Raw genomic sequence first — 17201 nt, 5'->3', positions numbered from 1 at the left:
TAGCATTGATATTGATGTGGTGATATTAAACAGTATTTATTCAAAAACAATAAAATGAAGACTCTGTAGTGGGGGGAAAGTGGCTATAATGGTATTATATGTGTTTCTTTTGATTGGTAGGGGATGATCATTTTGCATTTTTAATCACCAAGGGATTAATTTTAACAGAATATTTGAATTTATTTAGTAAGATTGACAAAGGCTTGTAATATATTTGAAGCCCTAATATGTTTATGCTCCCAGATGAATTCCTTTTGGTGTTTTGAAAATAGAAGCAGAGTACTTATCTTTAAAAGTAAGCATTTTGTTCAATGAATTGACAAAATAGATCCAGCGATATTGAAACATGCATCAGACTAATATATTTCAGAGGAAAACTGCAGGGTAGAAGGGTTTCAGAAGAGAGATTAATAGAAGATCTTACATGTATTCTAGAAGCCCAGTGCATGAACTCATCCATGGGTGAGGTTTGGTCGGTCTGCCACAATCAGGCTTGATAGTGGTGCTGGTGGTGGTCCCTGTGGTCGCTCCATTCTGCCATAAAGGTCACTGGGCTTTTATTATATAGATTAGAGGTCTGGTGCACAAAATTCATGAACAGGGGTGGGGAGTCCCCTCAGCCCAGCCTGTGCCCTCTCCAATCTAGGACCCATCGGGGGATGTCTAACTGCTGGGCCTACACAGGCAGTTGGACATCCCTCTAACAAGCCTGGACTGCTAGCTTCTAACCGTTCACTGGCCTGCCTGCCTGATCATCCCTAACTGCCTCTGCCTGTTGGCCTGATCACCCCCTAATGCCCCCACCACCAGCCTAGTTGTCCCCAACTGCCCCCCTGCCAGCCTGGTCACCCCATGCAGCCTGTTCAGTTGTCTGTTCGGTTGTTTCAGTTGTGATGGTCACTTAGGCTTTTATATAGATAGATATGCATAACCCATGGACACAGACAATAGTGTGGTGAAGACCCAAGGTGTGGGTAGGAGTAGGGTAGAGGGGGATCAATGGAGGGAGAGAGGAGGACATCTGTAATACTTTCAGCAACAAAGATACTTTTTTTTTTTTAAGTAAGCATTTTGATGCACTGAATCATGTAGCTCATGGTTGGAGCATCATCCTGTGCACCAAAAAGTTGCCAATTGAATTCCAGATTAGGGCACATACATAGGTTGCAGGTTTTATCTGCGGTGGGGATGCATACAATACAAGAGGCATATCTTTCTCTCTCTCTCTCTCTCTCTCTCTCTCTCTCTCTCTCTCTCTCTCTCTCTCTCTCTCTCTCTCTCTTTCTTTCTCTCTTTCTCTCTCCCTCTCCCCTCTCTGTAAAATCAGTTAAGACATATCCTTGGGTGAGGACTAAAAAAAAAAAAAAAAAAAAAAGTAGACAATTTGAAGAGACTGGCTATTTTTGCAGAACAAAAGAGCAATGCACTCTCTCCTCAACAAAACAACCATTTATATTCAGAAAGTTATATTTAAAAAATAACAATAAATATTTTAAGTTTTTGTAAATTTTTCTAAGGGCTTATAGCAAATGGAAAATTACTCATTCAATACAATGAATTTTAGTGAGAACATTTCTACTAAATTTTAGTAAAAACAGTGAGAGTCTGTGGCTCTTGAACCACAACCCATTTCCTCTTCACACTGAAGAAGCTTATTCTTACAGGAAGCCTTTTTTCTTCTAGTTTTCAATCTAAGCAACTGCATTACCATAAGATAGGCAGACTACTGTTATTTCTCATTTCACCTATTCCATGTTGCTGAAGCTGCATTTTGAGCAGGCATGGACCAGAGAGCCAAGACTACTTTCTCTCACCTAGACCCCACACATAGGGCAAAGATTCTATTCCAGACACCACAAGACCAGAACCCCGGGCCTTCATCTTCCCCATCCTGTATTGCTAGGGTGAAAGTTCTGATGAAGGAACAGGCCAAGAAGACACTCTCCGGCCCCTGCACAACCTCCTGGTTATATATATAAATTGATTTTTTACAGAGAGGAAGGGAGAGGAATAGAGAGATACATGGATGAAAGAGAAACATCGATCAGCTGCCTTCTCCACACATTCTACTGGGCATGTGCCCACAACCCAAGTACATGCCCTTGACCAGAATCGAACCTGGGACCTTTCAGTCAGCAGGCCGATGCTCTATCCTCTGTGCCAAACCAGTTAGGGCAAAAATGAAGCATTCTTTAGGCACACACAAATCCATAGCAAAGGGCAAAATATTCCCTGGAGATAGGGGTTAAGTACAACCTTAATGTTTGGTTAAAACATTGGCAGAACAATGATATGCTATGACCTAGAAGTAATATCTAATAAGCTAGGTATAAAAATAAAATCATACCCATCATAGACAGTCTAGAAGACTCTGTGTATGTGCAAAACCACACCCTCTAAAAAGGTGATCAGGGAAGAAAATTCATGTCAGTAGTTCTGGGTTGAATGGTGTGGGGTTGGGGATGAGGAAAATATAAACTAGCACAACTTTTGACCATCAAGTGGCTTCTACTGGCTAGGATAATTCCTAGGTAGTCAGGTTAAAACATAAAATAAGAAAAACAGTCTAAACCAGGTCAGCAGAGACTACTCATCGCAATGGAAATAGACTTTTTAATGGAGTTAGCTCAGTGAATTCACTAAACAAATATACAATAATAACTAAACAAATAATATTAACTCTTAGATTATAGTATAACAACCCAGGATCTTTTTTTAATATTTTATTTATTTATTTTTTACAGAAAGGAAGGAAGAGGGATAGAGAGTTAGAAACATTGATGAGAGAGAAAAATCGATCAACTGCCTCCTGACTGGAATCAAACCTGGGAACCTTGAGTCCGCAGGCCAATACTCTATCCACTGAGCCAAATGGATTAGGGCACAACACAGGCAGGATCTTAACAGGGAGAGTTAAGATCCTGGGTTGTTATATTACTTAAACTATCTAACTTTCAAGAAAAACTTATAAGACATGCACAAATAATCAAGTAAAGTGTAAGGTGTACATGGTAGGAAAGGCAATTCAATGGGGAAACTGAATCAAATTTTCAACTAATGCTACTGAGACAATATTCACCTGTGAAAAATGAATTTGGACTCCTACCTCACACCATAAAAACTTACTCAAAATAGATGATAAATGACAGATCTGAATGTAAAAGCTAACACTATAAAAATTCTTAGGGAGGAATGCATAGGACAAACTCTTTATGACCTTGGTTTAGATAATAAATTAAACCAAAGCACAAAAAGGCAGATACTCCAATTTAAAAATGAGCAAAGGATTTAAATAGTCATTTCTCTATAGGATAAGCAATGGCTAATAAGCTCATGAAAAAAAAAGTGCAACATCATTAACTATTAGGAAAATGCAAATTAAAATCACAATGATTTACCACTTCACATTTGCTAGAATAGCTATAATCAAAAGGACAGATAAAACATATTGTCAAGGATGTTGCAAAACTGGAACCCTCATGCTATGACAGTAGGAATGTAAAATGAAGTAGTCATTTTAGAAAATAGTTGAGCAGTTTCTTGAAACATTAAACACGAATTTACCATATGATCCAGTAATTCCACACATCAGGTACGCAAGATATGTAAAAACACATGTCCACATAAAGATTTCTACATGATCAATGTTTAATAGCCCAAAAGCAGAAACAATGCATACACCCTTCAACTGGTAAACTTATGAAAAACTGTGGTTACCCATACAGTGTAATATTGTTTGACCAAAAACAAACAAACAAACAAACAAAATGAAGTGTTGATTCATGCTACAATATGGGTGAATGCCTAAAATAGTATGCTAAATGAGAGAAGCCAAATGCAAAAGACTATGTACTTTATATGATTTTATATATGTGAAATGTTTTTAAAAAAATGGTTAGAGACAGTGAGTAGATTAGCGGTTGTCTGGGACTGGAGCTGGGAACAGGGAGTGACTGCAATGAGCACCAAGTATCTTTTTGGGGTAATAGATGTTCTCTAAAAGTAGATTGTGGTGATATTTGCACAACTTTGTTAATAAAAATAATTGAATTGTACTCTGAAATGAATTCAATTTATGGTACACATATGCTACCTCAATAAATATGGCTTTAAAAAAATATGCTCCTTGATAAATAATTATAGTAATTATCTCTCATCTTAAGGGAAAGGAACTCATGCTAAATATGGGATGACAAATATATGCATATATATGTGCCCTCTCTTTGCCTCCTACACTTTTTCTCATTTATTTGTGAAGCATCGTGTTTCACTCACCGTAGGAACCTGAAAGTAAGAATTGTAGCCCCATATTCTGATTTATTCTAAGCAACAGGAACATATCCATTTTAAGTATATCAAAAGGATACTCAAATTTTATATTGGTTTAATATATCTTAGTTTTTCTCATGGGTGTTTGATACATTTCCAAATAACATGAGAATAGCTACCTTAAAATTTAAAATACTTTTTATTCTTAGAATTCTGCACTTCATTCTAGTAAGCAATTTGATCTAAAATAAACTTTTAGTTGAAATTTGCTGCTACTTTAAAAATACATCTTTCATAATGCATTATAATATGGATTAAATCAAAAAGCATAATGTTAACATTCAGCCCTGCTGTTTATTCAAGGCAATCTACTTATATATACAAATCTGATATTTACCTCTTAAAATATTTAACAGGCATAAGTGCCCATAAATCAGTTATGACAATCATTGTTAAAGCAATCAATAGTAAGGAATATGCATTAATTCAAATGATATTGATAGGCTCATGAACTCACATCAGTCTTCTGTGAAGTAAGAAAAATGAGACATCTTCCCAAAAATCGATATTTTCCTTTTTATGTCATTCACTTGAAGATTATCAATAATACATTACTTTTTTACCTTATGTGTCAATGGTCCAATTTTTAAATACAGGCATCTTTACATTTTAATGTAAACTGATAATCTACAAGGAATTGAGGGGATAAAAATCATTTGATGGGAATTTTTTGAAGTTTATTGCTTAATATATGTATATATACTTGCACACACATATATACACACTTAAACATACCTATATACATGTCCTGTTGATGTATTTTTGTGTGCAGTAGCATAAGGAAGTGGTATCTTTTAATATGCACCCTTCTCCCCCATAAAAAATGCTCATTTGTTTCATTCTGAAGGTAAATTGCATGAAAGAAATATTGAAATCTCAGTATACATCTTTTTTTATCCCTTGTGTACTAGGATGTTATACACATATGTATTTAGGTAAAATACAAAATGTGAAACTACAATACCCATTCATCAAAAAAGAACCATTTTAATTGGTTATGGGTGGAAAATATGTACTTGACAGTCAGTTTCTCACTTTTCACGTAAATGCTTTGCTGCTTGGATGCCTAATCTTGTTTAGTGTAGGAAAAGTAATTTGACATGAAAGTACCTAGATGGCTGCCGAAAATTAATTGCCAATTAAAAAAGAAAAATGTTTGTGCTACTCTATAAACAAGCCAACATATAAACCTTTCAGTCCTGTAACTTTATTTATGTCTTTATAGATCTAGTTTCAAGCTATTTGCATACAATTTACAAATTCATATTATAATTCTCCAGTATATTTATGATTTTATAGTTGTATATATTTTACCTCCCTGAGAAATATTTATTTCGGTATGCTTTTGTTGCTTATTATTTAACAAAAACATCACATTGCATTTGATAGTTTATGTGTCTTCTTTAGAATAAGACATTTTTATTTGTAAATGGGAAAGAAAACATTTCCAAACACCAATAGGTACAGAAGAGCATATATGCATGTATGCAACACTGGCGTGCGTGCGCACAGGCACACACACACACACACACACACACACACACACACCACAGAAAACCTATTTTAGAAACTGTTCTGTACCTTCATTTTTATGCTGTTCTCTAAGACATTGAGTATGACATTTCCCCCCTGTATAATGTGTTTTCTGTAGAAAATAAACTCTTTTTTGAAAAACTATTGGATTCTGAGAAGTTTCAGTACTTGGATACTTGTGAACTATTGTTCATTTGGGAATCCAAATTAGCAAAACGGGATGCCAATCCAATTCTTAAGTCTCTCTTCTACAAGGATAAATTGGATAGCATGTTAAATCTGGAGCCATATAGTAAGAGAAAAATCCAGTGATGAGAGAAGAGTGTCAATGCTGTAAATATGTTAGAAGGAATTGGTAATAAGATATGTAGAAATGGAGGAATATCAAGAAATAGATAATGCTTGAGTCAAGTACAAATGGCAAAGTAGATATTCCCAGTAATATAAAATATAAACCAATATAAAACTGAAAGACAAAACTCAATCCAGCTTTTGATGACATAGATCTATAAGATACTTAGGAGCTCAAATCCTGATGCTCTACCAACTGTGCTACGGTATCTGTGCAAACAACTGCTGCACTAACTTTAAGAGCCCAACTATATTTCACCTAGTAAAGAACTTCAATTTTTGTTAAAAATAACTATTTAAGACCTTTTCATTCCACATCTGTGTCATAATTTTGTAGGGTCATGTATGTAATTAATACTTATAAACAAGCCAATGTACTTATACCAATGTACTATCAACCATATTTTACTTTACACTTTCCATTTTGAAATGTCATCTGTATTTCTTGTTACAAAAAATGGCCAGTGAGATAAAAGATGTTCATTTATTTCAGATCAAGCATTCATCAAAGCTATCAAATTGCATCCAGGGGTCAGAAATTGTGAACATAGTTTTTCAAAATATTTTTACAAGTAGTTACTAAAAATAATAACAGAAACTTCAAGTTTTTTATTTGTTCTTTAGTAACAAAAGCAAGTTTCTTATTAGGAGTTAAACAAAATATATATCTTCTTTCATGTGTACCAGCCAGCCAGACCCTACTTCCTGATGTTCCTCACTCCATTTCATCATCCATCTCAAAGCCACACATTTTCCAAAACATGGGGTTATCTTTTCCTTGTCTCCTATTATTATTTATGGCTCAGATATATTTCAAAGCTCTCAACATTGTGCTTGACACATACTAGGCTCTCACTATGCATTTATTGACCAGCTAAACAGAATTCTGTAGATAATATATTTGCTTCATACCTAGCATCTATCCTGCCTTTTTATTCCCCAATATTCCTGTCCTTTTTTGAGCCCCTCATCATTTTTAAACTGACCTATTCCAAAAACAGCCACAAGTATATTTTTACTAGTAAATATTCATTGATTTCCTGTTGTATGTCCTATCCTTTGATAAGTGCCTTTATATAGATTATCTCATTAATTTTCTGCATGGTAGGTATTAATAGCTCTAAAGTAAAAAAAAAAAAAAAAAAAAAAATGCAATAAGTCCTCTCCGAGGACATTACTTTGCCTTTGTATTCATGAACCTACAGAACAATATTTTATTCTATATCTTTAGTCTTAGTCCCTGTCTTTTGTGAAACATATTTTAAAACAGTCTGTGGCTAAAATAATTGCTTATGATTCTTCAAATATATTTTAGTAGAACATTTGCTCAAAAAATGGTTTTCATTTAAAAATTAGGGGAGACAACTATATGACTTCATTTTATAACATATGAATAATGTTATTACTATACTAGAGGCCCAGTGCATGGATTCATGCACCCATGGGGTCCCTAGGCACAATCCAGGAGCCCTCAGGGGATGTCAGATGGCCGGTTTCGGCCCTGTCTCTATAACCATGCTGAGGGACCCCATCGGTGAATGAATCCATGCACTAGGCTAGTTTTGGCCCAATCCCTGCAGGCCAGGCTGAGTTATCCCACTGGTACATGAATCTGCACTGGGCTGGGTTGTTGCAAAGAACAAATGAGAGAATGTGTGGTAAGATGCTTTGTAAACTATTATATAAGCACAGTAAATGTATGTTGTCCTGTGACTTTGTGGTTCCTGGCCAGGTGACAGTTCAATCAGTTGTTCTGACAAGTTTGAGAAGCGCTGCTTCAAACCAAAGATATAGAGCTAAAATGGCTCATTTGGACATTTTTTGCATTTAGTCCTACTACTGCTATATTGGCTGATGTAACAATGGGAGCAAAATCTCCCTTTTTCATCAATTCCATATAGAAGACTGAAACATTCTCCAATGCGGCTCTCCTATTCCTCTCTGGCTGCACCTACCTGCTGCCTTACCGCACTAGTTAACACAGATTCACGCTCACAATGCATTGATCACATGCTCATCTAATAGTTCCTTTTGCAGATTATTGATCTACATTTTGATGCTATGCTATTCTGTCTGTGGTCATAAATTTCTACTATGACTGAAGATATCCTAACAAACTGTTTTGAACAGTTTAAAGATACATTTTAAAACAACAAAAAAGTTATTGTGTGGTGAAGGCAAACATTTCATGGTGCTTATTGCTTAATTCGTGAGTAATGCGTATATACTGGAAAATCTTAACTGTCTGGAAATTAAGAACATAATACAATATATAAATATATAAACAAGTAAAGCTCCGCTTATAAAAAGAGCTTTGAAGTTGTTGGTGTTGTTTGAAGTTGTTGGTATTGTCCCATAATAGATTTCTATGGCTCAGTGTAAATATAGTGTGTGTGTGTGTGTGTGTGTGTGTGTATTATATGACAACCATGATCGCTTACAGAACACTCTTTCAAAACTTATTATTTACAAATTAACTTTTATAAAGTATTTTCCCTTAAACGTATAAATTTGGAGAAGGCAACATGATACAAAAAAGGAGTCAACTTTTAAATCCACAGGAGCACATATGATTTGTACTTTTAAAAATCACATTTAAATTTACATCACAAAAATAGGTTAACTTTCTTGAGATGTATCAACAAAATATTTAAGCTACTACATGCCTTTTGACAAGCAGTTTGAACTGAGGTAGCAGTAGACATTTAAAATATTTCAGACAATATTGTGTTCCTCAGATATCAACCAGTAATGGGTGTTTGAATATTTTACATATGCTATTTTAACTATCTTAAAGTGGACAGTAAAATTCAATTTAGAACATTAAAACTATCTTTCCCTACTAAATAAACCATAGGTGTCCCCTACACTTCTGACACTAATGTAATTATTATTAGCTTGCAATGCTTATCTGAGACAGTTATGTAGATAAAGTAAGCCCTAAGTAACATTAAATCGGCCAATTTGACATTCTTCCCAGTAATGACCCTTCCATGGCTGTTTTGCTGTAGAATCCGGTATGATTAAGTAATAGCAGGCAGGTCCTTACTGACCTTAGTTATTTACAAGTCACTTATCCTTACTTTATCTGAGCTCTTTAGGTCATAGATAATGAATACATATTAAGCCTTTTGAAAATTCTAAAGAAAAAGTACATGTTAAATGATTATTTATAGAAACCTAAGGAACATTTCCCTGCTACTGAGCCACATTTTAGGTACTCTACAATGAGAATGTTTCCCAAAACTAAATTATTTTATATAATCACAAATATGTAGATCTGTTTAATTCAGAGACATTTTATTAAACTATCATTTGTAAATTGGTGTCTTATTCAGTGTCAGAGTAGATTGATTTTTTTCTTATTACCTAACATTTCTCACACTCACATTAGAAAGAATCTTAACATGTTATATTTAAAAAATCAGTTTACAGTTTGACTCCTCATTATTATTTATATGTAAAATGAAGATATTAATAATTTGTTCCTGATAATTTTATAATATTCTTATTAATAAAGTTTTAAAGAAAAAGGTTCATATGAAAAATCTTTGAAAAAAAGTTTCTACTGTAAATTAGAAGATTAGATTTCCATTGTACAATTTGAAGCAATTACCAGGTACTGGATTGGCAATTTAAAAAAAAAAGTTTTACTTTAGTGAATATTGTTAGTGAATTTTCCCTTTTAATAGTAAATCTTGAGGTTAGAATTGAATTTTCCTGCCTAGTAGGCCATATTTTAGATACAGAGGTTTCAGTCCTCCTATAAGGTATATGGTTGAGGTGAAGAGAACTTATCACATAGAATCCCAGAAAAGAAACTAGATTAAACTCTGAAAATCATTTCCAGATAAGGAGATAACTTTTTGAAAAATTTCTTATTTGGAACAAAATAGAAGCAAATTTCCATGAGAACTCAGGTATGCGTACAGAAATAAATTTTCTAGGTGTCCACTGGTGTGATGCGTAACGATATTTTCTATGTATTATCATCTTGTATTCTAATAATTCTGCATAAAAGCAGTTCTAAAACTCAGTGGCTTACAACACAAGTATTAGTTCTTTGCACATAGATCTGTGAAGTGGGTATATTGCTTTTCAGGCAACAGATAAGACTCCGATTGCTTTACATATCTTTCATTTCAATAACAAAGTGTATGAAGCAGCTGCTATTTAGAATGTTTTTAGTTTTCATGGTGGAAAGCAGGATAGAGAGAGGGTAAGCCAAACCAGTAAGTCCATACAAGCACATTTAAATCCAGCTCACTTTCCATTGAACAAAGCAAGGCAGGTGACCCAGCCCAAACTCAACAAGGATGGGGATTATAACTTATAGCAAAGATGAGGGCAAAGAGGCCTAAATCAATGACATAGTCCCCTGTAGCCTAAAGGTGAAAGACTACCTGTATGCTTCTTATGAGAGAGAAAAAGTCAAAATACTTGTGGTAAGCCTTTTAGGATGTCAAAGGCAACATAAGTTATATGTGATAATATGAGTTGAAAACAATTAGAGAATAATATGAAACTTCTATCTTTCAGTGGGGCCATTGTTGGAAGACAATTCTACATGGGTCTTTTGCATTTCTTTATATCACGCAACAGGGCACTGACTGCCCTCTGTCCGGGATTATCTTCTTTTTAATTTTTAAATTTTTTTTTATTGATTATGGTATCACATGATTGTCCTCATACCCCCAACCCCATCCCAAACCCCTCCCCACATATGCCCTTACCCATCCATTGTCCATGGCCACTGGCCAGGCCCATATGCATGCACACAAGTCCTTTGGTTGGTCTTTTCCCCTTTACCCCCACCCTTACTTTCCCTCTGAGGTTTGAAAGTCTGTTCGCTGCTTCTCTTTCTCTGGGTCTGTTTTTCTTCATCAGTCTATGTTGTTCATCATTTCCTCTAATTGTGTGAGATCATGTGATCTAAGAAATACCCTTGTAAGAACCTAAACTGAGACAAGCCATAATGGTTATGCTGAGAGGCAAATGAATCAGTCTGTAGTGAATTCCTTTCTGGGCCAACTATTATCTTTTAAACATTTTTGTATAGCAGAGTTGGAAGATAGAGATAATGTCTCCCCCTTCCATATATCTTCTAGTAATTGACAATATCCCTCTTATTAATTACTTTTCAGAATTAAATGTATATAGTAGAGTTACATATTATGTTGTTTAAATGGTCTACAGTCTTATAGAATTTTTGTCTGCTTAATCTAGCAATTACTAAGAGAGGTATGCTAAAATTATTCATTCTAATGGTACATTTGTCTATGTTTCCTTATTATTACATCTCTGATGGTGCTATGACTCCTAAGGCTATGTCACTATATAAATAAAAGTTTAGAATTTTAATACCTTCCTGTTGAAATAAATGTTCTTTATATTTAGTGACTTTCTTATCTATAGCAGTGCTCCTTATTTTGTTATTTTTTTTCTTATTTTTCTAGATAGTACTGCACCTGAGTTTCTGCAGCACCCACTCACAAGTTTACTGATCTGGTTCTAAGTTTCCTGCTGTTGTAAAGTGGTATAAGCAAATACTGCAGATGGCTTATGAAACATCAGTCAGCTGTTTATTTTCCAGCTGGGGTCATGACAGTGACATGCAATACTGAAGCCTGGACTTGTCATGATAGCTTCTTGACTCCCCAGATTCAGAAGTGGTAGAGCTTGTCGATTCCTATGGAGGTCAATTCAGAGATGTTGTTCTGGCTGCCATTTCTGAATTCTGTACTTCATCACCTAACAGTTTCGAAGACCTCACTCCCTCTAATAAATTTCTCTCTTGGAAAACTAGAGTAGATTCTACTTGTCACTGAAACTCACATAATATAGGAAATGGTAACACAACTCTAATGATGGGAATCTTGGCTTAATGCCTTATTGGTCTAGACAATATTATGTTAACTTATTTCCAATTAGAATACCAGTAATCTGCACATGCAAATTGCGAATGAGTAGCCTAAATTATGCCTTTTGGTGCCCCTTCAATAGCCCAAATGGCTGCTGCCATATCTCTATACTAGGAGAGTCAGGAATGTAAGACTTTGGAGTGAATGAGTGTATCCTTGAGTGCAGGCCTAGGCAGGTGGAAAACTTGGCTTCCTCTGTTGTCAGGGGCAACTCTAGCCTGTTCTCTCCAGCTCCATGGATGCCGCCATTTTTCTTGGGATTTATCTTCCATATTGAAACTTTGCATCTTTGAGTGGAGGCCTAGGCCAGCCAGGGTGTGTGGAAAGCTTGGCTTCCTCTATTGCCAGGGAAACCCAAGCCTCTCAACTGTTCTCTGTGGCTGCAGTCATCTTGGTTGGGTTTCATTTGCATACTCACTCTGATTGACTGGTGGGCGTGGGTGGTGGGCATGGCTTGTAGTGGAGTGATAGTTAATTTGCATATTACTCTTTTATTAGGTGGGATTGTTTTTACTTTGAAGCAAGAGCATATGATTTTAAAATTATGTCTATCCAAGTTAAATAAATTCAATAATTATTGTGTTAAAATAACACAAATAAAATTATTATTGATTTGTACAATGAAAAATTTCAATTTCAACGTAAATTTGCATACCTGTCTAGCTAAGACACAAATAAGCTCTTCATTTCCTTGGAGCCTTAAATGTTCAGGAGCAGAATGTCATCAGTGAAAAATATAAACAACACTGCCATTTTTCTTTGATTATTAAATATTTAGCAAACACTCCTTTTGTTCCAAGAAACATTGAACTGAAATGACAGTACAATAAATCTTTGTTAATAAATCTTCCATGACTCATCAAATGAGCATTGGTAAAGTGCATACGACTGTTAAATTAATCGTCATCTATTTCTTAATTTCATAAACTAATGGCAATTCACAGAATTCACATGCACATACAAAGAAATGAGTAATTTTAGCAATTGTATCTGTGATACCTTTTATCACATTAGCTTCTGAAAACTGAGTACAGATATTTCCAATATGCACATGAAGGAGAATGAAGTAATTAGGAAAGCATTAGTTAATTGTTACAAAATTGCCATAAATCTAGGTTTCAACCAAACATAAGTGGAGTACTAGCTAATGTGAATCTATTTTCTTCATATAAAAGGAGCTAAATTCTTCTTTGAAATATGAAAATTTATTCATATATATATATATATATATATATATATATACTCATAAGCTTTACTTTTTTATGCAACTTGATTAATTTTTATAAGTTTGGAACTTTGAAACAAACTCTAGCCAATATACACTGAGTGACCAGATTATTATGATCTCTGAACGCACAGTAATCTGGCCGCATAGTGTATATCTCATATAATAAAACGCTAATATCCAACTTGTCCTCTCAACCAGGAGTTTGACCAGCAGGCAGGCTGGCCAACCGCCTATGACCCCTCCCCCTGGCCAGGCTGGCTGGACCCCACCCATGCACGAATTCACTCACTGAGCCTCTAAGTGGCCAGATTATTATGCGTTCAGAGATCATAATAATTTGGCCACTCAGAGTACATATACATATATTAGAGAAAGAGTAAGGGAGAGGAGAGAAAGTGAGAGAAACCTCTATCGGATGTCTCCTATACATGCCTTAATGGGAATTGAAACCACAACTTAGTGATGTGCTACACTCAGGAGAATTAAACCTGTGACCATTAGGTATATAGGATGATGCTTCAACCAAGTGATCAAAATAGCCAGGTCAAAAGATACCCAAAATATTAAGCAGTATCTTTTATATCACATTTTTAAGTTAAATAAAAACATACAATTTTCTAATTTTGATTCAATTGATTTTTAATATTTTTCTAATTATTTGATAGTACAGATAGTCTGTTTTTCTAAGTTTCTAATATCTCTAAAAGTTTTAGAAGTTATAGAAACATTTCTTATTATCTATCTAAAATTTTTTAGAGCAGCTATGCAAACTATTTTATAGCTGAGTAAATCTTCAGGTTCATATTCTCTTAAAAGCTTTTTAAACATTTTTGTTAGATATTTAATACTGATTTCAGGTAAATAATTTTATTATTTTTAAATATATTTTATTGATTTTTTTATTACGGGGAAGGGAGAGGGACAGAGAGTTAAAAACATCAATGAGAGAAATATCGATCAACTGCCTTCTGCACACCTCATACTGGAGATGTGCCCACAACCAAGGTACATGCCCTTGACTGGAATTGAACCTGGAGTCCTCTATTCACCGAGCCAAACCGGATAGGGCTTATTGATTATTTTTGAGTGTTGAGAAGTATACTATTTATTAAATGAACTATACATTTTCTAAATACATTTCTTAATATTGTATTTACATTTTTTGTTATTTTTTTATTTTTTATTTTTTATTTTTATTTTTCAAGACAAACAGCTTTCTCATTTTGGTCTACCATATCAAATTGTAGTTGTCACTTGTGGTGAAATTTGCAACATATTTTCTTCTAGTACATTTTTTTCTATTATTCTGTTCATAGAACTAGTTTACGCATTTCCACTTAATTCTGCATTAATAATATGTCTATATTTTAAATTCATAAATTTGTCCATAGAAATTATTTTTTAAATAAATAATTATGAAGGATGTCCCCCAAAATGTAAACACACTGTGACTGCTGATATTTCACTTTATTTTCACTCCTTTTCAAGTTTAACTGACTTAAACAAACTAAGTTTTGAATAAAAACAATGTATTCTAAAGTGTCACTAGACTTTTTTATGTGGATACATAAAAGACAAACTTTTTGATACAAAAACCTACAGTCAATGAATTGAGTATGCACAAATACTGAATGAAATAATTCTTGATGTTTGCCATTTCATTGCTTTGCATTATTATCAGTGTCTGGATGAGAATAGTTATCAGTTTGAAAACAGGCATTGACAAAAAAATTAATCATTTCTGTAGAATCTTTTAAATTTTGAAAATGAACTGTATGTTAATAAACACTGATTTTGTAATCATTCAAAGTTTGCTTACATATTTTGGGACACAATATATAATAACTAAAATAATGATATGTTTCTATTTATTTAAATGCTATAAATAAATAATTTATTCCACAATAATGAATTACCTGCATATTACTTGTCTGCAATAAAATATTCAAATAAACACATACAATGTTACATCAATGGGTAGAAAAAAAGCATTTAGCTAAATCAGTTGACACTACTTGATCAGAGATGGGTTTCTACATAATACTAGAACTAAATACCAAAACTGTATATTACTGTGTAACCATATCTTCCATAGTACAACAGTTAAAGTAAAATATAATGCTCCCTAAATAATAAAGTGATTTTTACACATAAGAATTTAGTCTAGTTTTTTTTTGAAACTTAATTTAGACATTCAGTTCTCTGTCATATTAGCAACATTTCCAGTGCTAAGTTGCTATAGCATTGGACAGCAAGTGCAGTTTTAGATTATAGCTGGTGGAGAGGCTCACTTATTTTCTCATTTATTTGACTAAAATCTGGATTCAATGGTGTTCTATGGCAATGAACTTGAAAGAGACAAAGGAATCCAAACATTTTAAGATAAGGGGATGCTGTTCAATTTATTTCTTCAGTGTCTTATAATTTCCAAGTACGGTTGTTTTACATCCTTTGGTAAATTTATTTCTATGGTATTTTATTTTTATTTTTATTTTTGATAAACTATAAATGGGTCTGTTTTTTTTAGTTTTCCTGTCTGATAGTTCATTATTGGTGTGTACAAATGAAACCAATTTCATAGAATTAGAACAAATATTCCAAAATTTATATGGAACTACAAAAGACTCTGAATAGCCACAGCAATCTTGAGAAAAAGAATAGAATTGTTAGAAGCAGGCTGTCTGATATCAAACTATACTACAAGGTCATAGTAATCAAAACAGAATGGTACTGACATAAAAACTGACATATAGATAATGCAAACAGAATAGGGAGCTAAGAAAGTAAAACTAATCCTTTATGGTCAATTAATGTTTGACAGAGGAGGCAAGACATACAATGGGGTAAAGACAGTCTATTAAATAAACTGTGTCAAGAAAATTGGACGGTTACGTGCAAAAAATTAAGCTAGACCACCTTCTTACACCAGACATAAGAATAGTATCAGAATGAAATAAAAACTTAGATGTTCAATTCAAACCCATAAAAAACCTCAAAGAAAACATAGGCAGTAAATTCTGTGACATTTCTCACAGAAATATTTTTTTCTGACATATCTCCTCAGGCTAGGAAAACAAAAGAAAACTTAAACAAAAGGGATTACATCAAACTAAACAGTTTTGTACAGCAAAGAAAACCATCAGCAAAATGAAATGATAACCCTCTGAATGGGAGAATATATTCACTAATGATACATCTGATAAGAGGTTAATAACTAAAATTTATAAATAACTTATAAAACTCAACACCAACAAATCCAAATAATCCAGTTTTAAAATGGGCAAAGGACTTAAATAGACACTTCTCCAAAGAGGACATACAGATGGACAATAGACTTATGGAAAGATGCTCAGTGACACTAATCATCAGAGAAATGCAAATGAAAACCTTAATGAGATAATCACCTCACACCTGTCAAAATGGCTATCATCAATAAATAAAAAAACAAGTGTTGGAGAAAAGAATGTGGAAAAAGGGAATTCTCATGGGCTGTTGGTGAGAATGCAGATAGATGTAGTGACTATGAAAAGCAGTATGGAATTTTCTCAAAAAATTAAAAATGGAACTGCATATGACCCAGCGAACCCACTTCTGAAACTATATCTGAAAAAACCCAAAACACTAATTCAAAAGAATACATACAACCCAGTGTTGATTGCAGTGTTATTTATAACTAGAGGCCTGGTGCATGAAATTTGTGTACTGGGAGGGGGCGGGGGGGGGGGGTTGTGTCACTCAACCCAGCCTGCATCATCTCTAATCTGGAACATCCCTCTCACAATCCAGGACTGCTGGCTCCCAACTGCTCGACTGCCTGCCTTCTTGATTGCCCCTAACCG

The sequence above is a fragment of the Pipistrellus hanaki genome, assembly GCF_964339955.1.
Source record: "Pipistrellus hanaki genome assembly, chromosome: 3".
Lineage (NCBI taxonomy): Eukaryota > Metazoa > Chordata > Mammalia > Chiroptera > Vespertilionidae > Pipistrellus > Pipistrellus hanaki.
This window is presented reverse-complemented; position numbering follows the sequence as displayed.